Source organism: Bubalus bubalis, chromosome 2, assembly GCF_019923935.1.
Source record: "Bubalus bubalis isolate 160015118507 breed Murrah chromosome 2, NDDB_SH_1, whole genome shotgun sequence".
Taxonomy (NCBI): domain Eukaryota; kingdom Metazoa; phylum Chordata; class Mammalia; order Artiodactyla; family Bovidae; genus Bubalus; species Bubalus bubalis.
Window position 1 is genome coordinate 121070132 of NC_059158.1, and position 25408 is coordinate 121095539.

Below are 25408 nucleotides of genomic sequence, written 5' to 3' on the forward strand. Positions count from 1 at the left end.
CTTTAAAGAAATCTCAGCCACAGTAAGTGCAAAGCTAACAGGTCAAGAGTAAGGGAGCACTTGAGGTATAAAAATGTGATACTGACTGTCCTTCTTTGGATGCTTATTTTCATCTGTGTGAGGAAAGTGCTGATGAGTAAACAAGAAATAACATTCTAATTTGAAACTGTGCTTTATGATTTAAAGTGATTGTAGGATTTTGTACTCCCTACAAATAATCAAAAATCTCACAAGATTCCTGAAGAGTCATCTAATGGGGCAGGAAAAACACTAGCCACATTGAGCTCTTTAAAAGACAGTAGGTTGCAAATGGAAGCTTTGAACGAGGACCTTGAATCATTGAAAAAAAATTAATTATGTTCATACAATTATAATTAATGAAGCAGTGGCCAAGGAATCTAGAATAACCTTTTTATCAAATACCATATTAATAGATAATTGATAGCTATCAAATAGTTTCTAGATGTGAAATTTACTAAACCTTCAATATCTGTTCATGGCAATGATTACCTAACTAAGTTAGTGATAGAAGAGTCACTTCTGTCTAAAAATAGTGTATTTAACTATTGCAATGCATTATTTAATTTAATTAAATTTCTTGAAATTAAATAATGCAAAAATAAAATATTGTCATCAAACTCAATATTATTTGGTATTATACAGAAGCAATAGTCATTGAATTACAATATGAAAAAGAAATAATTGGTAAATTTTTTAAAAGACAAAGGAACTTTTTCTCTTAGAGGTAAACAATCCAAGATTATCATCATAAGGGTGATTACAATTAATAACCTATCTCAACAAAGTAAATTACTTAAAGTAAATAGATACAAATTAATTATTTATATGTATACATATATGGTAATAACTAATTTGAAGATCTAATAAAAGATTCTCAACATGATTATGAAATTGGAATATTTTAAACTGTTTAGCAAGGCAATTGTGCAGAGGAAATAATAATTACACATGCTTAACAAAAGTCAAACAAGTAAACAAATAGAAAGTCATACCAGGCTTCCTGAGCAGAATAATGTAATTATCACAAATCTTCAAAAGTCCATTTATGCTTTAAAACTAATGAAATCAAAATATTACAAAGAAACACAAAAATTCTCATATTCATGTGGAATATTAAGAGATTAAAACTAAATAATATTTTAAACCAGCAAAGTTGTTACAATGAAACTTGTGGATTCAGTCCTACAAATGATTTGGAAACATTATATAAAGATACAGTAATATTAAGCATAGTAAAATGATGACACAGAATAAAGAAATAGGGTCATGAACTAAAGTAAATAGCTTTAAAGGAAACCCAAGTATATATCAAAGGTAATGATGTTTTAAATGAAGTATCATGAGAACTGTCAGGGAAGGAAAAGATTAACAAATGCTTCTATAACTTTTAAATCAGTTATAGAGATACCAAGGGAACATTTCATGCAAAGATGGGCTCAATAAAGGACAGAAATGGTATGGACCTAACAGATGCAGAAGATATTAAGAAGAGGTGGAAAGAATACACAGAAGAACTGCACAAAAAAGATCTTCACGACCCAGATAATCACGATGATGTGATCACTCACCTAGAGCCAGACATCCTGGAATGTGAAGTCAAGTGGGCCTTAGAAAGCATCACTACAAACAAAGCTAGTAGAGGTGATGGAATTCCAGTTGAGCTATTTCAAATCCTGAAAGATGATGCTGTGAAAGTGCTGCACGCAATATGCCAGCAAATTTGGAAAACTCAGCAGTGGCCACAGGACTGGAAAAGGTCAGTTTTCATTCCAATCCCAAAGAAAGGCAATGCCAAAGAATGCTCAAACTACCGCACAATTGCACTCATCTCACATGCTAGTAAAGTAATGCTCAAAATTCTCCAAGCCAGGCTTCAGCAATACGTGAACCGTGAAGTTCCAGATGTTCAAGCTGGTTTTAGAAAAGGCAGAGGAACCAGAGATCAAATTGCCAACATCCGCTGGATCATGGAAAAAGCAAGAGAGTTCCAGAAAAACATCTATTTCTGCTTTATTGACTATGCCAAAGCCTTTAACTGTGTGGATCACAATAAACTGTGGAAAATTCTGAAAGAGATGGGAATACCAGACCACCTGATCTGCTTCTTGAGAAATCTGTATGCAGGTCAGGAAGCAACAGTTAGAACTGGACATGGAACAACAGACTGGTTTCAAATAGGAAAAGCAGTACATCAAGGCTGTATATTGTCACCCTGCTTATTTAACTTCTATGCAGAGTACATCATGAGAAATGCTGGGCTGGAAGAAGCACAAGCTGGAATCAAGATTGCCGGGAGAAATATCAATAACCTCAGATATGCAGATGACACCACCCTTATGGAAGAAAGTGAAAAGGAACTAAAAAGCCTCTTGATGAAAGTGAAAGAGGCAAGTGAAAAAGTTGGCTTAAAGATCAACATTCAGAAAACAAAGATTATGGCATCTGGTCCCATCACTTCATGGGAAATAGATGGGGAAGCAGTGGAAACAGTGTCAGACTTTTTTTGGGGTGGCTTCAAAATCACTGCAGATGGTGACTGCAGCCATGAAATTAAAAGACACTTACTCCTTGGAAGGAAAGTTATGACCAACCTAGATAGCATATTCAAAAGCAGAGACATTACTTTGCCAACAAAGTTCTGTCTAGTCAAGGCTATGGTTTTTCCTGTGGTCATGTATGGATGTGAGAGTTGGACTGTGAAGAAAACTGAGTGCCGAAGACTGATGCTTTTAAACTGTGGTGTTGTAGAAGACTCTTGAGAGTCCCTTGGACTGCAAGGAGATCCAACCAGTCCATTCTGAAGGAGATCAGCCCTGGGGTTTCTTTGGAAGGAATGATGCTAAAGCTGAAACTCCAGTACTTTGGCCACCTCATACGAAGAGTTGACTCATTGGAAAAGACTCTGATGCTGGGAGGGATTGGGGGCAGGAGGAGAAGGGGATGACAGAGGATGAGATGGCTGGATGGCATCACTGACTCAATGGATGTGAGTCTGAGTGAACTCTGGGAGTTGGTGATGGACAGGGAGGCCTAGCATGCTGCGATTCATGGGGTTGCAAAGAGTCAGATACAACTGAGCAACTGAACTGAAGTGAAATGTCATCTATATATTATTCTAAAGAAAATTGCAGGATTATAATATGAAAATAATGGAAGAAGCCACAAAGGTGAAAACCCTACGAATTTGACTGAAAAATATTTAATAAGCCTGTACTTCAAAGGTATTATAAATTCATATGAAAGATAATCAACAAACTGGAAAATTATATTTGCAAAGGAATTTATGCCAAATACAAGGTTAATTAGCTACACTTTCTAAAGAGCTTACAAAATTGAAATTAAAGTCCTTATATTTCTGGTAATCAAATGATAATTCACAAAAGAAATATACAAATAGCAAATTATTATAAGTAAGACTTTGAACTTAGTAATCAAAGAAATTCACATTGAAACAATGGGATACCATCGTCACCTTTAAAATTAGCAATTATGTTTCTGTAAGGTTGATGAAATATTAATCACTACTGGTCTGCACGTTTTTCATCCATTTATCATTATATTTATTCATTAAGCAAGTAATTGTCCAACATTTAATATGATTAAGGCTCATGGCATTCAGCTCACAACTATATCTTTCATTTCCAAACCTACTATTTGCTCTTGCCTATCAATAGGCTTGCCACCCTCATTTAGATGGATTCTCCTATGTACCTCTGGGCTTCTCAGGTCACACTAGTGTTAAAGAAACCACCTGCCAGTGCAGGAGATGTAAGAGACACGGTTGAATCCCTGGGTTGGGAGGATCCCCCAGAAGAGGGCATGGTAACCCACTCCGGTATTCTTGCCTGGAGAATCCCATGGACAAAAGAGCCTGGAGAGCTATAGTCTGCCGAGGTCCAGCCCCGGCTGATCCAGGGTATTCGAAGGGGAGACAGAGTAGGCGACCTATTTATTTATTTATTTATTCAGAGATATAAAGAATAATAGAATGAGGATAGCTCAGGAGGAAAATTCAGTGGAGAAAAGAAGCTGAGTAGCTTGGTTTACGCGGAAAATCAATATAACCCGTGACACCAGGTTAGCTCTGACCACGGAGGCTGCAGGCGCCCTCTCGAATAGCGGAAGGTGCCCCACCTTAGACACCTTCTCGAGTGGGTCTTAGAAGCCCGGGCAAATAAATGGTCACAGAGGATATCCGCGCTCCAGATGGATACTCAGCTGGAAGTTAAAGGGAAGAATGACATGGGGAGACCAAGCGTTGGTGAGCAAGGCCCATAGCTTTATTTTCAAAAGGGGCTTTTATACCCTAAGTTACACATAGAGGATAATAGGGGATGCAAAGTCAGCAGTCTTTGATGCTTATCAAAAACCAGGGTTTCTTTTCTGCAAATTTATCGTATACAAATGGTTTAGGTGATTTACATCATCTTCTGGCCAGAAGGCCTATTAACATTTTATGACTCTTGACAAGGACTTATCAACAAAGACTTATTTTCTCTAAGAGTAATTATTTTTTTCTGGAGTTGAGCTGTAGGAGTTGCTTGTATATTCTCGAGCTCAACTCCAGAAAAATAAATGACCCAATCAAAAAATGGACCAAAGAACTAAATAGACATTTCTCCAAAGAAGACATACAGATGGCTAACAAACACATGAAAAGATGCTCAACATCACTCATTATCAGAGAAATGCAAATCAAAACCACTATGAGGTACCATTTCACACCAGTCAGAATGGCTGCGATCCAAAAGTCTACAAGTAATAAATGCTGGAGAGGGTGTGGAGAAAAGGGAACCCTCTTACACTGTTGGTGGGAATACAAACTAGTACAGCCACTATGGAGAACAGTGTGGAGATTCCTTAAAAAACTGGAAACAGACCTGCCTTATGATCCAGCAATCCCACTGCTGGGCTTACACACTGAGGAAACCAGAAGGGAAAGAGACACGTGTACCCCAATGTTCATCGCAGCACTGTTTATAATAGCCAGGACATGGAAGCAACCTAGATGTCCATCAGCAGATGAATGGATAAGAAAGCAGTGGTACATATACACAATGGAGTATTACTCAGCCATTAAAAAGAATACATTTGAATCAGTTCTAATGAGGTGGATGAAACTGGAGCCTATTATACAGAGTGAAGTAAGCCAGAAAGAAAAACACCGATACAGTATACTAACACATATATATGGAATTTAGAAAGATGGCAACAATAACCCTGTGTACGAGACAGCAAAAGAGACACTGATGTATAGAACAGTCTTATGGACTCTGTGAGAGAGGGAGAGGGTGGGAAGATTTGGGAGAATGGCATTGAAACATGTAAAATATCAAGTATGAAACGAGTTGCCAGTCCAGGTTCGATGCACGATACTGGATGCTTGGGGCTGGTGCACTGGGACGACCCAGAGGGATGGTATGGGGAGGGAGGAGGGATGAGGGTTCAGGATGGGGAACACATGTATACCTGTGGCGGATTCATTTTGATATTTGGCAAAACTAATACAATTATGTAAAGTTTAAAAATAAAATAAAATTTAAAAAAAAAAAAGAGTAATTATTTTAAGGTTTGGCGCCATCTTCTGAAGATAAAATTGCATTCCTATAGGGTGGATGTGTAATGGGTTTACAAAGCAAAGAATTTATTACCTTAAGGGTCTAAAGTTACTAACACCAAGGCCACTACTTATTTTTTCTACATACCAACTATTAATTAATACATATTCAAGGATACAATTCAGGGGATGTGGAAACTTGGCAACAAACATTGGCTCATCAATGAAATCTTTTACTAGTTTTATTCTGACAGTTTCTAACTCTCTGAGAGGCTCTAAGCTATTTGAATATCTTAAGCTTCCCGTGTCTAGAGGCTGGGAGACTGTAAACAATCGTATGCATAGCTGTAGGTGTCCGGGTAAACTTGTCAGGCAAGTTAGAGAGCCATCTGAGGGGTTTGGATTTAAACACTCCTAATTGCCCAGGAACTTTATTAATTGGGGCTGTAAGTTAGCTCTTTGACAGAGTGAGATGGTGGTAGGGGACAGCCCCCATTAAAGTCAGAGGTGAGAACACAAAGCAATAAAGTAGGCAGACTCTGGTTTTTTGGGGGTAGATGCTCGAGAATATCCGGGGGGACTCCCGAGGCTCGATCCCGCCTTTGCGTATGCCGAGCCTCCTTCCTCATGACCTTTGTCACGAGTGGAATGTCTCTCGCCGGCTCCCGGCAATAGTCCTTAGGGTCACAAAGAGACAGACATTACTTAGCAGGCATGCATGTACCTTCAATTGCATTCCTCACATGCTGGTTTCTGTCAGGCAAAAAAGAATGTCTCTTGTATCATTGGAGAAGCAAAATAGTTGTAGTAGTTTGGCTTACTGCTGTAACAAAGTACCATAAATGTAGTAGGCTAAAACAACAGATTTCATATTTTACAGTTTGGAGGCCCAAAATCAGAAATGGGTCTCACTGGGCTAAAATTAAGGTGTTCGTAGGGCTGCACATTCTGGAAGCTCTAAGAGAAAATCCACTTGCTTTTTTTCCCAGTTCTAAAGATTGCCCACATTCCTTGTCTCGTGGCTCTCTTTAATAATCAAAACCTGTAATTTTGCTTAGTTGTCTTTACATTAATGCCATCCCCCTGGTCCTAATTCTTCTGCTTCTCTCTTTCCCATTTAAGGATCCTTGTGATTGCATTGGACCATCCAGATAGTCCAAGATAATCTATTTTAATACCTGAAGTTTAGCAATCTTAGTTCCATCTGCAACCTTGACATAAAATGTATCCATATCCAGTAGTTAATATATGGAACATTTTGGGGGCCATTATTTTGGCTACCATAGTGATGTATAAGGAAAGATATGAAACAACACAGGGTTTTATTTATATAGATCTGGTTTAGGATTTTCACTTTCATCATTTATGTTCTTTATCTGTGACATTGTACAAGATTCATAATTTCTCTTAGACTTTGAGTATGCATATGTACCATAAACAAACCAAACAAGCTATTACAAAGATTATAAATATATGTGTAACACATGGCAAATATGTAATAAATGAAGCCTCTTATAATTATTCAAAAAGTTACCAATATTTCAGCTTTAAGACAAATCATATTTCTATAGGATCAGTTTATGTACATCCAATGAAGCAAATGTTTGGCTCTGTGGTATCCTGCTGGCCATACTTCAAACAATTCAACATAAATTGCATATCAAGCATTGTAATAATGCCACCCAAATTAATATCCAAAATGTAGATGCCATATTTATTGTGAACTTTAAAGATCCAATTAATGACATTTTTAAAACACTCAAAGTGTAATATAACAGTTTGTTTCCAGGTGATTTAAATGTAAAAGGATCTAACTTGTGAAACCATAGAGATTATTAAAGCAATTAACTGAAGTTGAGGAATGATTTAACAAGGTGATCATGAATGGGGAGGAAATAGTATGCTAATCACAGTTATGTAACTAGTTGAAGTGGGATGGAAAGTAATTTTTCTGAAATTATTTGTTATCACAGATTAAGTATGCATTTCTGGAAATAATTCTTACTGATTCATATGAAATTGCTCATTATTGCTTTCACCACTCATTTGAAATCAAAGGAAAAAATTTGGGGGGATATTAGTTAATGCTTTTCATTTTCTAGTTTACATCACATAGCATTATAGCTATGCTTTTTGATATAGGAGAAAATAACAATGAAAGTAATTATATAATATAGTAGAAACAAAGAGAAAATAATTTTGGGGAAAAGTCACATATCTGGTGATATGCTAGTTATAATACATCTGATGTTTATTAATATTAGTCAAGAAGCCTTGATATAGCTTTCTCAACTCCCTCTATCTTCCCTCCTTAATTCATTCACTATTAGTTTTTCTTTATCTGACATTTTTGTACCTTTTATCGAACTATGTTATAGCACAGTATTGTTTAGATTCACCCTCAAATAGTTTTTAAATATTACAGTTTTTACATATGAGGCCATGTCTTAATTACATGGAATTTTTTAAGCCCTCTCCTCCATAGTAGCTTGGACTGCTTCCTGAACATACTGGCACCCAGTAAATTCCAGCTGAATCAAAGTAGATCACTGAATCACATAGAGATGAAAGATGTGCAATAATAGAGCCATGAGACATAGATAAATAAAAACAGGCTATAACTCAAAAGCTTGGACAATTTATTTTATTTGGTTTGGAACTTGGTTTTATAAAATGTGTTAGCACTTTAAATCCCCTAATCCTTGAGCAGCCACCTACACTTCGGCTGCTGGTAAAGTGGATTGGAGAATTCTCCAGGTCCATTAATATACTATATACCTAGTCAGGCCTTTGGCCATCAACCCATGAGGGGTCTTGTATTCTGAAGAATTTGGTGTGAACATTTGTAATCTCATCTGTAAGAACTACTCCGGTCCCTCTATCTTAAACCCGGAGCATTTTGATGCATTGGCTGGGCTCCCATGATTTTCACCTACAGACGGTTTTCTATTTGGCCAAAGAGAGGTTGCATAAGCAAATTTTCCAAACCTACTGCCACAATTCATGCAAATATGTGCTTTTCAGAGACAACATTAAAAAAATAATAATAAAGGATGCATCCAAGCAGAGCATTCACTCTCAAATGGATATTATCATACCTTGATGCTACTGTGTGTATTTGTAGAACCTCTGTGGCCTCTGGATTCATGTTAGTTTTCAATTTAGTAATTTCCAATTTAGTAATTGGAAAAAAAGTATCCTAAGCTGCCACCTCAGATACTCCATTATGGTGCTCACATTGCCTTTTAAGTTGACTTTTAAGTATATATCTAGGCCCGTCTCATTGCATCATCTATTTGATGATGAGGGAGGAGAAAAAAGAAGTCTTCAAAGTAGGAAAGCACCCTTCCCCCCCAAAAAAAAGAAAAAGAAAAAATCACCCTCTCATAAGAGACAGCCTTAGGGTTTGCTCATACCATGGAACATCTCTACCTGTGTGAGCGAGGCCAGGTTTGTCTTCATGATCAGTGCCATCTCCTTCTCTTCCCCTGGGTGAGGGAGGGATTCTCCTCTAGACTCTTTAAGTTACTATCAATACATAGTAGAATTCAGCTTTACCTTTTAACCCAAATGAAGACTATGTGCAACAACTCAATCCAGAAGCCCTTTAAATTCATCACTTGGGTTTTTATTGACTAATCTATACTTTCCTCCACCCAAACTTGGGAAGAAGGGACACACCTTTTTCAGTAAGAAGATAAGAGGTAATGATAAATATTTTGAACCAAAAAAATTGCTGTTCTTTAAACTATAGAGTTGCATGAGGGAAACATTTTAAATGATGCATTTTACTAAGTGCATGAGCCACCTTATTTGGCCACACAAATAACTATTTGAAGAAAGCATCTTTAGCTCAGTATTAGTGATTAATTAAAAAAAATTATTCTATTATTTATTAAGCACTTACTTTCTCTCAGGTACTGAAAAATTGCAATTAACAAGACAAAAAAATTGTTGGAACAGGAGTTTTATGTGTTAATTGAGCAAGATAAATTATAAATAAATAAATAGAATGCACAGTGAATTATTTTTGAAGATGGTGATAAGGGTTACGAGTTAAAATCAAGCAGAAGAAAAAGAAACAGAATGTCAGCATCAAGAGAAAAGCTTGCAATCTTAAGTAGGTTTGTTAAGGGCAAGCTTTACTGAGAAAGTGAATATCTGAGCAAAACATAGATGAAATATATGAATATATACAAGAGTGAAATGCAAAAATGAAGAGCATTACCAACCACTATAGATAATAACAATGAAATATGTAAGAATAATAGTCATGATGATGGCAATGATAAAGATGAATTTCTTACAGAACCCAGGCCCATGTTCATCTAGAGTTTGTTCTCAGAATCGCCATTTTATTAATAACAATGTACATCATTCTTTGTTTGATAATTAATAAGTGACTAAAATTTTAAAATTCAGCAATCCTTAAATAATATCTGAATTTAGTTTGGTGTTAACTAATGTTCTGAATACTGATGAGTGATTTAATGTAAAAGACTGCTTTCTTTTTTTTAATTTAAATTTATTTATTTTAATTGGAGGCTAATTACTTTACAATATTGTATCGGTTTTGCCATTCATCAACATGAATCTGCCACGGGTGTACACATGCTCCCCATCCTGAACTCCCCTCCCACCTCCCTCCCCATACCATCCCTCTGGGTCATCCCAGTGCACCAATCCCAAGCATCCTGTATCATGCATCGAACCTGGACTGGAGATTCATTTCTTATATGATATTATACCTGTTTCAATGCCATTCTCACAAATCACCCCCCCTCCCTCTCCCACAGAGTCAAAAAGACTGTTCTATACATCTGTGTCTCTTTTGCTGTCTCGCATACAGGGTTGTCGTTAACATCTTTCTAAATTCCATATATATGCGTTAGTATACTGTATTGGTGTTTTTCTTTCTGGCTTACTTCACTCTGTATAATAGGCTCCAGTTTCATCCACCTCATTAGAACTGATTCAAATGTATTCTTTTTAATGGCTGAGTAATACTCCACTGTGTATATGTACCACAGCTTTCTTATCCATTCATCTGCTGATGGACATCTCGGTTGCTTCCATGTCCTGGCTATTATAAACAGTGCTGCGATGAAACCTGGGGTACAAGTAAGACTGATTTCTTAAAGAACATTTGACTTCAGTACTTAAGACATACAGCTTCCACTCTGATTTCTAACAAGGCAGATGAGTTTGCAGATCACCTGCAGAGCAGGTGGTGGAAGTCCAAGTCTAAATATTACAAGGAGGATGGCAGATACTATCTCTTTTTATATTTCACATTCTCTCTCCATTTAACCTCATTTGATTTACTAAAAACAGCTCACTCAAGCGATATATGGATTATCTAACCTAAGATATCAGTTCTCTAGTGCTTTGATGGGCTTTTGTTGTTCAATTGCTAAGTCATGTCCATGCAGTCTTTGCGATCCCATGGACTATAGCACACCAGGCTTCTCTGTCCTTCACTACCTCCCAGAGTTTGCTCAAATTCATGTCCATTGAGTAGGTGATGCTATCTAACCATCTCATCCTCTGCCGCCCCCTTCTCCATTTTCCTTCAATCATTCCCAGCATCAGAGTCTTTTCCAATGAGTCAGCTCTTCTCATCAGGTGGCCAAAGTATTGGAGGGTTTTAAATGTCTTCAAAATATTCTGCTTTGATATTTCAGTAAACATTATCCTATACTGAGTGAATTGGGAGACATAAATTATTAATGTATTTTCCACCTTTGTCCTTTCCAGGGCCATGAAATTTCCACACTTACAAAAATAAAAAATCTATTATCTGTCACTAAAACTTTAACAGGTAATAGGAAGAAAAGAAAATTAATGGCTGGAACCCACAGTCAATGGCAAAAACTTAACATGTATTACTTCATTTTAATCATCACTAGAAAGACAAAAATACTTTATGAATTACTTTCTCCATTTTATAGTTAAGAAAAAATTAGATTTAAGGAATATAAATTACTAGTGCAAATTCACAGAGCTAAAAGTCAAGACAGAAGTGTATCATATTTGTATAATCTCCACTGCATAGCTAAAAACACTGTGACTGGGGATTTAAATAGCATCCAGAGTTGTACAGCTAATGAGTGACAGAGCTACATAGTGCTGAATGAAAAAAAAAATTCAAGTTAAGAGCAATTTTATGTGTTCTATGTGGCGACTTTATTGAAAGACTATAGCCCAGGAAACAGACTCTCAGATAGCTCTGAGGAACTGCTCTGAAGAGGTAGGGAAGGAGTCTAGGGACCATATCTCTAAAGCACAGAGTGTTTCCTGGATTTCTCCATCTTGAATTCTTCTAAGGGCACATAGTCAATGAGCAACTGCAGTAGGTTGCAACTTAATACTTGAAGAGCTGGAATAGAGGGCAACATTCTTTGTTTTACAGTGCTCCCTCTTGCTCATAAATTCCACCAAGGTTTGCAAAGCATTTCATGACCAGTGTTTTCTCTGGTGCTAGGAATGTCCATTTCTGTGTTCAGTGAGAATTTCATGTACTGTATAGGGATAAGGCGCTTAGAATTTCTCTGGGTCCTCGCTCTGTCTATGTTATAAACCAAGAAATGTTTCTTCCATGTTGCTTCATCCCACATCTAGAGTTGCACTATTGCAATTAATTTTATAAAGAACTGCATATGTAATCAATGGCCTCAAGACTTTTATCTTTCATTAGGCTTTTTTTTTTTTTTTTTTGGAGGCTTGGTAGCTCACTGTGTAATGCAAGAAATAGCAATCTTGCAAAATAAGCAAGTTATAAGTAATATAGCTAGTAGTGTTAATAAGGTTATAGTAAGTCAGAGAGAGAGATAAAGCATAAATAATCTGAAAACAACAAAGAAAGAACAAGTTAAAATGATGATTAGTATAACTATTTGCAATCTGGATTGTAATAAGCCACCAGCTTCAGAAGGGTGTGGTGGGATCAAGTAGAGAAAAATACATAAACGTTTTATCTGCATTTACAAAGGTGTGTTTCATTAACTTGCTGCAAGTCATAATTTTGTAGAAGGTTTCCTCATGTCTAAGAAACACATATTAAAAGCCAATAACATTTAGAGCTACCCAGATGGATCAATGGGTAAAGAATCTGTCTGCAATGCAGGAGAAGTGGGTTCAGTCCCTGGGTGAGGAAGATCCCCCGGAGGACAGCATGGTAACCCACTGCAGTATTCTTGTCTGAAGAATCCCAGGGGCAGAGGAGCCTGATGAGCTATAGTTCATAGGGTCACAAAGAGTCGGACACAACTGAAGCAACTGAACAAGCATGTATGCAAGAAACAAATATTAAAAGCCAGTAATATTTTAGGTAAAAAGTTATAAAATTATAAACTATATTAATCAGCTTGTTCAGTCCCATGTAATCAAGTTTTGCTGATTTTTTGATTAGTGATTTATGAAGACATTAGATTCTCCATTAGAGTTTTAGAATCTCTTACGCAGTTCAGCAGTATGATCTAAAAGTCATCAGAAACCTATATTTGTCAAAAACTCATCTAAATGAATCTTCTTGAAGATCTTTGTTTTTGGAAAAGCATCAGAGCTAAACAATAACTGTCTATAAATGATAAAACACTTAAAATGGATTGCTAAAAGATCTGATTACAATAAAATTGACAAAGAAATTTGGTTACTTCTCTGACATACATTCTAAGACATAATATTTTAAGATAATAATTAGAATTATAGCTGATAATATACCAGGATTTATCCAAAATTTAGTAATTTCATATAATAATATTTAGCCATACAATATACCTAAGCAGGTTTATCATCACTAATTTGACAATGTTCCCCATGTAATTTAACATAACAAACAAACCTAGTAAGTTTAGTATCTCTCTTTGAGATGTTTCAAGAGCCTTCTTGTTGCCAAAGTCTTGGCTTCCTGTCCATCAATGTTGAATAGAAATATAGAGACAGAGTTTGGAGGAAATAGAAAGAGTAGCTTTATTCATCTGCCAGACAAGGGGAAGAATACAGCAGGCTACCACCTCAAGATCTGTGCCGCACCATGGGGAGCCTGAGGGGATTATACAGAGGGGGCCTACAATCCAGGGTATATGATAAGGAACAAAATATTGATAGTCTTGCATCTTCTTGCATTATTTCAAAACAGTAAGGTAGCCCCTAATTGGGTCCATTTGTCTCTCATTTATTGGTCTGCAACCTTCTTTCTGAAATGCAAAAAATTTAAAAGGGATGGACTATTGCAACGGAGAGCAGGGAATGTGAGCACCAGATACAGGATGTAATCTACATAGAGTTAAGGGGCATAGGCGCAAGATGTAAATCATGCTGAGTTGGAGGCAAGTTGACAGATTCAGGATGTGATTTGAATGTTGTCAAGGAGTGATAAAGAATCTGCCTGCCAATGCAGGAGATGTAAGAGATGTGAATTTGATCCCTGTGTCAGGAAGATTCCTTGGAGTAGGAAATGGCAACCTGCTCCAGTATTCTTGCCTGGAGAATCCCATGGACAGAGAAGCCCGGCAGGCTAAAGTCCATATGGTCACACAGAGTCAGACACAACTTAACACACAGACCCACATATATTAAGCCTTCAAAAGTTTACATATGACTTTCAACAAAGGCCCTCTTTCTAAGAACACAAGTCAGTCTCAAGCCAGTTTACCATTAAAGGGGTGGGGGGGGGCAAAAACCCACTACATTTTTATTAGCTCCTGAATATTAGCTCCTCATACTATATGGGCTCAGGCAACCCTAATTCTCCTTTATTGTGTTTAATTAATATTGCCTGGGGGTGGGGCAGATAGATCTATATGTCTTTTTTTTTTTTTTTCTAATAATACCAGACAAGGGAAGTATTCCCCAGTGAGACATACTGTCCATCCCCGCAATATAATCAGGCAAAATAGATGTAGCCAACTTACACAGAGCCTATTTACATACACCAATTGCTAACAAACTTTTATCTCAATTTTATTAACTCTTATACCTTTAACTTAGCCTCCATTAGGACTCCACTAGCAAATCCTAGTCTTTTGAGTCATCTCAGAAACTTCCTTTCCATCTCTTGGCATTTTATCTATTTTTAAATAAAAACTTTGGGGCCCACAGTGAGGGGTTAAGCCCTTTTGTCAATCTTCATCTTGATTAACTGGCTTACTGCTACTGCTAAGTCACGTCAGTCGTGTACGACTCTGTGCGACCCCAGAGACGGCAGCCCATCAGGCTCCCCCATCCCTGGGATTCTCCAGGCAGGAACACTGGAGTGGGTTGCCATTTCCTTCTCCAATGCATGAAAGTGAAAAGTCAAAGTGAAGTCGCTCAGTCGTGTCCGACTCTAGCGACCCCATGGATTGCAGCCTACCAGGCTCCTCTGTCCATGGGATTTTCTAGGCAAAAGTACTGGAGTAGGGTGCCATTGCCTTCTCCAGATTAACTGGCTTAACCCCAAGCAATTGCTGGTGAGATATTTTGGTGTAATTTTCTTTTGTCTTTTAAATTTTTCTAAATTGGGATAAATAGAGCAAATTCATCTGGGGCACTTTGATTTTAAGGGGGGACTAATCCCACGTGCATGCGCTCTTTCTCTCTCTCTCTCTCTCACTCTCTCCCTCCCCCACGCACTTCTCCACTCTCCTCTCTTCGAGTCTTTGGGTTGGCATGCCCTCCCACTTCGAGGATGGATTCTCCTGCTATCTTGTAAATAAAATAGAGCTGTAACACTGATTTGCCTAAGAGCTGTAGCACAGTTTGTCTAAGACCCGAGAGCTGTGATGCGCCGAGGGCTTTAATGTCTGTCGCTCCAAATCTTTGTTGTGACGAGACAAAGAACCAAGGAACATACACTTGCGTGACATCTATGGTACCGTGACTCGGATTTAACATGGCTGAAACAACCTCCGCGCGGAAGAGGCCAAGCACAGCAGGAGCCCAACTCAGTGAAGCTCCCACATTAGAAGCCGAAAGCGAAGAAACCCAGCACAGGGGAAGGCCCATTGTGCTGGAAACCGTGACAGTGAAAAATGAACTCAGCAGAAAGCTCACGTGGCCCAGTCTCAGATTCCAGAAGACCTCCAGTTAAGGTAAGAGGTCCTTGCTCCTATGGCTGGAGGAACCTTTACAATCTCTCATTTCTTGTTTCCTAGAACCTCCTGCAAACAGGCGGGTGGCAGGGGCACAATTGAGGGACTCTGGAGAGGCTACTCCTCAGCATGTCCCAAAGGTGCTATCTGCTGAGCCCCAGTAGCTGTTACACAAGCTTGTGGGGGTTCTTCTGTCCTTTCTTTTCTCTGTGCCAAGGATCAGACCAATGAAATTGTGAGCACCAGTCAGATATTTAGTAAATTTCCTGGCGGGCTATGAAGGGGAATCCTTGGCATATTTTTCCCACTGCTTTTTCCTCCTGTCCTTCAGCTCTCTCGAGGGACTCAAGCCCGGCCAAAACTAACGAAACTCAGGTTCTGATGTCTCATTGCAAAAATTCACCGAGAGACAAAGTGATAACAGGTAGATTTGTTAGGATCCATAGAGAAGCCACCCTTCAGGGTGTGAACTGTTGCTGAGGGCAAGGGCTGGGGACATGGTATTAGGCCTGGATAGGAGGGCCTAGAGGAGCTATCCCATGTTGAAGGTCAGGAAGGGCGGTGGTGAGGAGATACCCCTCGTCCAAGGTAAGGAGCAGTGACTGCACTTTGCTGGAGCAGCCGTGAAGACATACCCCACGCCCAAGTTAAGAGAAACCCAAGTACGATGGTAGGTGTTGCAAGAGGGCATCAGAGGGCAAACGCACTGAAACCATACTCACAGAAAAATAGTCAATCTAATCACACTAGGACCACAGCCTTGTCTAACTCAAAGAAACTAAGCCATGCCTGTGGGGCAACCCAAGACAGAAGGGTCATGGTGGAGAGATCTGACAGAATGTGGTCCACTGGAGAAGGAAATGGCAAACCACTCAGTATTCTTGCCTTGAGAACTCCATGAACAGTATGAAAAGGCAAAATGATAGGATACTGAAAGAGGAATTCCCCAGGTCAGTAGGGGCCCAATATGCTACTGGAGATCAGTAGAGAAATAACTCCGGAAAGAATGAAGGGATGGAGCCAAAGCAAAAACAATATCCAGTTGTGGATGTGACTGGTGATAGAAGCAAGGCCCGATGCTGTAAAGAGCAATACTGCATAGGAACCTGGAATGTCAGGTCCATGAATCAAGGCAAATTGGAAGTGGTCAAACAAGAGATATCGACATTCTAGGAATCAGCAAACTCAAATGGACTGCAATGGGTGAATTTAACTCAGATGACCATTATATCTACTACTGCAGGCAGGAATCCCTCACAAGAAATGGAGTAGCCATCATGGTCAACAAAAGAGTCCATAATGCAGTACTTTGATGCAATCTCAAAAACGACAGAATGATCTCTGTTCATTTCCAAGGCAAACCATTCAATATCACAGTAATCCAAGTCTATGCCCCAACCAGTAACGCTGAAGAAACTTAAGTTGAACGGTTCTATGAAGACCTACAAGACCTTTTAGAACTAACACCCAAAAAAGATGTCCTTTTCATTATAGGGGACTGGAATGCAAAAGTAGGAAGTCAATAAACACCTGGAGTAACAGGCAAATTTGGTTTTGGAATACAGGATGAAGCAGGGCAAAGACTAATAGACTTTTGCCAAGAAAATGCGCTGCTCATAGCAAACACCCTCTTCGAACAACACAAGAGAAGACTCTACATATGGACATCACCAGATGGTCAACACCGAAATTAGATTGATTATATTCTTTGCAGCCAAAGATGGAGAAACTCTATACAGTCAGCAAAAGCAAGACCAGGAGCTGACTGTGGCTCAGATTATGAACTCCTTATTGCCAAATTCAGACTTAAATTGTAGAAAGTAGGGAAACCCACTAGACCATTCAGGTATGACCTAAATCAAATCCCTTATGATTATACAGTGGAAGTGAGAAATAGATTTAAGCGCCTAGATCTGATAGATAGAGTGCCTGATTAACTATGGAATGAGGTTCATGACATTGTACAGGAGACAGGGATCAAGACTATCCCCATGGAAAAGAAATGCAAAAGAGCAAAATGGCTGTCTGGGGAGGCCTTACAAATAGTTGTGAAAAGAAGAGAAGAAAAAATCAAAGGAGAAAAGGAAAGATATAAGCATCTGAATGCAGAGTTCCAAAGAATGGCAAGAAGAGATAAGAAAGCCTTCTTAGGTGATCAATGCAAAGAAATAGAGGAAAAAAACAGAATGGGAAAGACTAGAGATCTCTTCAAGAAAATTAGAGATACCAAGGAAACATTACATGCAAAGATGGGATCGATAAAGGACAGAAATGGTATGGACCTAACAGAAGCAGAAGATATTAAGAAGAGGGGGAAAGAATACACAGAAGAACTGTACAAAAAAGATCTTCACGACCCAGATAATCATGATGGTGTGATCACTCACCTAGAGCACTCATTGCACTCATCTCATATGCTAGTAAAACAATGCTCAAAATTCTCCAAGCCAGGCTTCAGCAATACATGAACCGTGAACTTCCAGATGTTCAAGCTGGTTTTAGAAAAGGCAGAGGAACCAGAGATCAAATTCCCAAAATCCGCTGGATCATGGAAAAAGCAAGAGAGTTCCAGAAAAACATCTATTTCTGCTTTATTGACTATGCCAAAGCCTTTAACTGTGTGGATCACAATAAACTGGAAAATTCTGAAAGAGATGGGAATACCAGACCACCTGACCTGCCTCTTGAGAAATCTGTATGCAGGTCAGGAAGCAACAGTTAGAACTGGACACGGAACAACAGACTGGTTCCAAATAGGAAAAGGAGTACATCAAGGCTGTATATTGTCACCCTGTTTATTTAACTTATATGCAGAGTACATCATGAGAAATGCTGGACTGGGAGAAACACAAGCTGGAATCAAGATTGCCAGGAGAAATATCAATAACCTCAGATATGCAGATGACACCACCCTTATGGCAGAAAGTGAAAAGGAACTAAAAAGCCTCTTGATGAAAGTGAAAGAGGAGAGTGAAAAAGTTGGCTTACAGCTCAACATTCAGAAAACGAAGATCATGGCATCTGGTCCCATCACTTCATTGGAAATAGATGGGGAAACAGTGGAAACAGTGTCAGACTTCATTTGGGGGGGCTACAAAATCACTTCAGATGGTGACTGCAGCCATGAAATTAAAAGACGCTTACTCCTTGGAAGGAAAGTTATGACCAACCTAGATAGCATATTCAAAAGCAGAGACATTATTTTGCCAACAAAGGTCTGTCTAGTCAAGGCTATGGTTTTCCAGTGGTCATGTATGGATGTGAGAGTTGGACTGTGAAGTAGGCTGAGCACTGAAGAATTGATGCTTTGAACTGTGGTGTTGGAGAAGACTCTTGAGAGTCCCTTGGACTGCAAGGAGATCCTACTAGTCCATTCTGAAGGAGATCAGCCCTGGGATTTCTTTGGAGAGCTGAAACTCCAGTACTTTGGCCACCTCATGCGAAGAGTTGAGTCATTGGAAAAGACCCTGATGCTGGGAGGGATTGGGGGCTAAAGGAGAAGGGGACAACAGAGGATGAGATGGCTAGATGGCATCACTGACTCGATGGACGTGAGTCTGAATGACCTCCGGGAGCTGGTGATGGACAGGGATGCCTGGCGTGCTGCGACTCATGGGGTTGCAAAAAGTCGGACATGACTGAGTGACTGAACTGAACTGAATAGGGTATCACTTTGGTCCATTCAATCTCAGGTAAATTTGTATCAAATCTTTTGTTTTAATCTCATTATTTTCTATTTAATTTATCTCATTTCTTAATAACAACATAAAGATTTCCATCCTGTTGGCATGATTCCCTTTAAAATTACCACCTTCTTAAGAAATTTCTTGACTTTCCCCTCAGTTTCCTCTAATTCCTTTGTTAATCAACTTAATTAACACTAATTGACCTAATGTTTATATTATTGTATGTTGTACTATTGAGGGTAAGCTGAGACCACACATAAGACATCCGGAACTGTTTTTTTTTTCTTTTTTTTGGGGGGGGTAGTTAATTTGTTTTAGATTAAGGGAGTTCTTGAAGTAAGCTATTATATATCTTTATATCCACCTTTGATTTTGTCTTTCCATAGATACCAAAGGCAACTGTTTACAAAGAGAGTTCTCTAAAATTTACCAGTTTAGAAGCTTTTCCAGTTTAAAGGATCCATCATCTGGTTACTGATGACTAGCGTATTAATAGCAACTCTATTCAATAAATTCATGTGATGTTCCCACAAGAGAGTGCCAAGGATGTAGCCTGCACAAGATCCAGAAAGTTTATTTCCCTAATTAGTCTAAGTAAATGTCTTCATTATACAGGCAGATACAATCAAGATTGAAATGATAAAGGTCTCTATGGTCTGGGACCCCTTATGACAAATTTCATTTAGGGCTGGTATGGCTAGACAAAAAGACTTCTTAAAATCTCAGTCTATTTGGTTTGCTGCCAAATGTATACCGTATGTTTATCTTTCTGATGGCAGAGATCAAGCTTTCAAAACACAGAGTAAGATGCCTAAGAAGATCAGGTAGATCTTTACAGCTCAAAGGCACAATGCAAGCTCATCTTAGAAGAGCTTTAATTCCCTTAAGGTGAAAATTTTGAAAAGATGTTTTATCAAGACTGCTATCTCTAACTGCATATGAAAAAAACAGCCAAAAAAAAAAAAAAAAAGCCATCTTAGCATTTTTAGGGTGATATTTTCTTAGTTTCTAATTAAGCCATTGCTTGAAAGGGTAAACTCCCTACATATCATTATGAACCTGGCTGGGGTTGTTAATTTGAGGCTGGAATCTGTCATCGTTATTTCTTTTGTTTTGAAAGCCTTGTTTCCCATTCTGGGGTTGTTTTGTAGAGATAGAATCACTACTGATAATTGTGTAATGGGTTGAACTCCATTCTTCTAGGTGTCACCCTAGAATCATTTCAGCTCTTTTATGTGTTTCTTCTAAGACTACCTTAGATGGCTTGGAGCACTGGGTAGATGAATTTTTGTATACATCCTCAGCCTAGAGTGATTTTAGTTAATGAGTGGGTTTCTTTATAAGACCACTCTAGCAAGTTTCTCAGTTGCCTGAAAAAGCCATAGCCAGTTGGGAGGACATGTGTGCCTTTTCTTTAGAGCTGGGAGTGCTTATTTGGTATCTTCTTTTCTTAAAACTCTATTAAAGTAGCTGAATTGAGAAAAGACATCAGGTTAGCCTCCTATCTAATTGACCCATTTCAAACTACCTCAGTGTCTCCTAAATGAGCAAAATCTTCCCTGTGTTTTCTCAACTGATGTAACCCAGATATCTCTTTTTCAAGCTAAGTTGAAAGAAAACCTACTTCTCACAGCAAGAAATTTATCTGATGCTGAATAAAACAGGATCGTCAACAAATTATGGGAGACCCAAGACCAGGGTAGACTCCTCCAAATTCGTATGGGCTTGCCAAGAAGGCAAAGGGGCCCTTTTTGGTACCAAGGCTTTGGAGACTCACACAGTTCAGGTAAAGGAGCAAAGTCTTCTCTGGGTTGCAAAGAGTCAGACACAACTGAGCATACACACGCACACACACACGCACACACACACACGCACACACACATAAGAAGATACAAGAATCTGGAGTCATTACATCTGGAGTCATTACAACTTCCCCTTAGATATGCATCTTAACTTAGATATACATCTTAATGATCTAGAGACTTGAGTGTCCAAAGAATGCTTCCTGTTTTTCTCTATTCTGAATTCTCTTCAGAGCTCACTGTCATGAGCAACTGAAGCCTTATAGAACTGGAATGACGGGGAACATTTTTTGCTTTACCTTAGTATTGAGCCCCAGATCACATGTATTATCCAAGACATCAAGCTGTCTCTAATGTAGTCTGAAAATACAGGAAAGAGATGACTTCAATGGAAATTAGGGAAAAGCAATTATTCAAGGTATTTGGTGACTGGGGGCCATCCACAGAGTGCACTGTGAGGCAATACAAAGTCAACCCTCACATGAATGGTACTGGTACCACATACCAGGATATTGGAAATGGAATATGCTGAGATGGTTTCGTGGTAGAGGTGTAGTTTAATGGAGCCTGGAACATGGGGGAAAGTTTCATATTGAGGAAAACTAGGAACCAGGGGGAAAACGACATAAAATAGCCACAGGGCAAAGGCTGATACTCAAAGGGCATAACAAAGCAATGCAAGGGTCCTGAACGAAGAGAGTGTCTGCCTTGCAGTTTTTCCCAGTGCCAGCCCTGCTTAACATTGATGGAATAATTATTGGGGCCCAATTACACAGTAAGTCGCAGTGATTTATGATGCTCTACAACCAGCACTGAATCAACCTGTCTCAGTAGCTGTAAGTCTGCATAAAGTTTTAATTATGAACATCATAAGTTGGTCAGAGCATATGGAGAAAAATGGATTATGAATTTATGATGCAGTGAATTTTCCTGCTGAGTGGCTCTTCCCTTGATCAGGGCCTGATGACAGGATGACAAAAAGGCACGGAGGAGAAGCCAGATACTTGACAAAGCATCCCCTACATTTTAAAAGAGAGACTGGGAACCAGAGTTATAGAGGTATTTCAGAGGGAATGCCAAGGGACCTTAGCAGGACTTTTGTCATTCAATGTGAAGAGACCACTCATTGGAAAAGACCCTGATGCTGGGAAAAATTGAAGGCGAAAGGAGAAAAGGGCAGCAGAGGATGAGATGGTTAGCTAGCATCATAGACTCAATGGACATGAATTTGAGCAAACTCCAGGAGATAGAGGAGGACCGAGGAGCCTCATGTGCTATAGTTCATGGAGTCACAAATAGCTGGACATGACTTAGAGGCTGAACAACAACAACAACAGAAATCCTGACCTCAGGTGAGACATAGCTCCCAGGACTGTGACATGACAGGTTCCTCGAGGTTGGCATACGACACGATAGATTGAGCCATGAAATGGTCTTGGCTTGTTTAGCAATTCTTTCAACATTCTTTATATAAGAGAATTCTTTAAGTTGATGAGATATTCAGTATATTTTTTCTTTAGGCTCAATAAGCACTTACTGAGACTGTATTATGTGTCAGACATCCAACGACCAGTCTGCATGGGGTGCAGAGCCTGAGTGCTTGGCACACCTAGGGACTGGTTTGCAGGGTCAACACAGATACAGAACTCCCAGAGGGAGTGGTTGAGTCTCTGATTGCAAGACACACCAATTTCTCCCTCTATTCCTTCCTCCTTCCTTTATTTCTCCCCAGATGTGTTGATCTATAAACCTCCTTCAGGTTAATTGCCATCTGAGTTGGCTTTCCAGGGAGACTGACCCTCAAAACTCAGCATCTCATTGGTAGACACCTCAGTTTCTTGCGTGAGCGCCCAGAACCTTATGTACAATTTGATAAAATGGAAAAACATATTCATTAGTTCTTGTACCCATTAATCATGTATTTATTCAAGCACATTTTATTACAGCACTTATCAAGTAGCAGGTGCTGTGCTACGCTTTGTGAGAACAGAACACATGTATACCTGTGGCAGATTCATTTTGATATTTGGCAAAACTAATACAATTATGTAAAGTTTAAAAATAAAATAAAATTTAAAAAAATAAAATAAAATAGAAAAAAAAAGAAAGTTTAACACTGAAATAATGCTCAGGACAGTAGGGAAGATAGATAAATAAACCGTAACTGCTTAGCATGGTAAAGATTATGGTACAGTCAGGCACAGGGAGCTGTGGGAACGCTGAGGAGGAATACCCACCTCAATATGGTTATTGGAGAGAGTCAAAGAAGTCTCTGAAAATGGGAGCAGTTGACTCAAGTAGGAGTGTGGACCATATGTTCTTCTGGCTGATCACACGCTGAGGGAGATAATCAGTAAGGAAAGAGGACAGGCTTTGCCAGCTGGTCCTACAGCTGAGTAGATGCTCACATATGCACAGACAGGCAGAAGGCTCTGAACCAACATTCCAGGAAAGTGCCACCCACCTCCTCTGGCTGTCTATCTGTGACTTACCTTGACTCTCAGGTCCAGTTTCTCCTGGACTGAATTTGTAACAACCACAGTGTGTAATTGACACCCCTAGCCCCTGGATTATGCAGAAAGATTGTGTTGCCCATACCTAATAAGCAAGAAAGTTGACAATCACCACAGCAAGGTCACTAAACATGTGTGATTAAATAGTGTGAATGCCTCCAAACATCCAAGGCAAGAATTGCACATGGTTATTGACACTAATCTCTGCCTAAAGGGCTCACTTCGTAAGGTTAAACACCTTATCATGTTTCTCAGATCAACCACTTCTTCACATTCCAAATTTAAGCTTATGATAAATTAATAAATAGAATTTAGTTTGAAACTGCAACAACCTCCCTTTTAATTTTGGCAGCTTGAGGGATAAGCCTCTAATTTATTTTTTAAGAATCTTTAAAATTATTTCATAATGAAGCCAACCTGATCCTCCTTCTCTCTCTGAATACATGTGTATGTACCAGGAAAATGCCCTGGAGTAGGAAATAACAGCACATTTCAGTATTCTTGCCTGGAAATTTCCATGGACAGAGGAACCTGATGGACTACAGTCCATGGGGTCACCAAGAGTCAGACAGGACTGAGCAACAACAACAACAAGATAGATATTCAGAATCATTACAGCAATCACATCCCAGGTCACATGTAGCTCATTTGAGGCAAATGAGAAGACCTAAAAGACTTAAGAGGGTAAACAATCTTTAAAGATTTAAGGGGGTAAACGTTCCAGTGATGGTCTGAAAATATACTGATCTGTAAGTTTGGAGATGAATTCTTCTAACTTGGTTTCAAACAAACAAATGAATAACAGAACTCACTGGTGGTTGCACTGTTAGAAAGGTGTTAAATGGTTATACTTCATAATATATGGAGGCAATCACATTTCAGAGTTTCAATTTATTATTTCTCTCTAATATGTGGATAGGTATATTTAATGGGGGGCTGGTATTTATGATATATGGAGTAGCTATAAGACAAAACACCAAGAGCTAATGAATATAACAAAAATGTTAAATATCACTAGTAAGTTTAAAGTAGGAACTACACATGTCTCTTTCCCTTCTGGTTTCCTCAGTGTGTATGCCCAGCAGTGGGATTGCTGGGTCATAAGGCAGTTCTATTTCCAGTTTTTTAAGGAATCTGCACACTGTTCTCCATAGTGGCTGTACTAGTTTGCATTCCCACCAACAGTGTAAGAGGGTTCCCTTTTCTCCACACCCTCTCCAGCATTTATTGCTCATAGACTTTTGGATTGCAGCCATTCTGACTGGCGTGAAATGGTACCTCATTGTGGGTTTGATTTGCATTTCTCTGATAATGAGTGATGTTGAACATCTTTTCATGTGCTTGTTAGCCATCTGTATGTCTTCTTTGGAGAAATGTCTATTTAGTTCTTTGGCCCATTTTTTGATTGGGTCATTTATTTTTCTGGAATTGAGCTGTAGGAGTTGCTTGTATATTTTTGAGATTAGTTGTTTGTCAGTTGCTTCATTTGCTATTGTTTTCTCCCATTCTGAAGGTTGTCTTTTCACCTTGCTAATAGTTTCCTTTGTTGTGCAGAAGCTTTTAAGTTTAATTAGGTCCCATTTGTTTATTTTTGCTTTTATTTCCAATATTCTGGGAGGTGGGTCATAGAGGATCCTGCTGTGATGTATGTCGGAGAGTGTTTTGCCTATGTTCTCCTTTAGGAGTTTTATAGTTTCTGGTTTTACGTTTAGGTCTTTAATCTATCACAGCACTATTTATAATAGCCAGGACATGG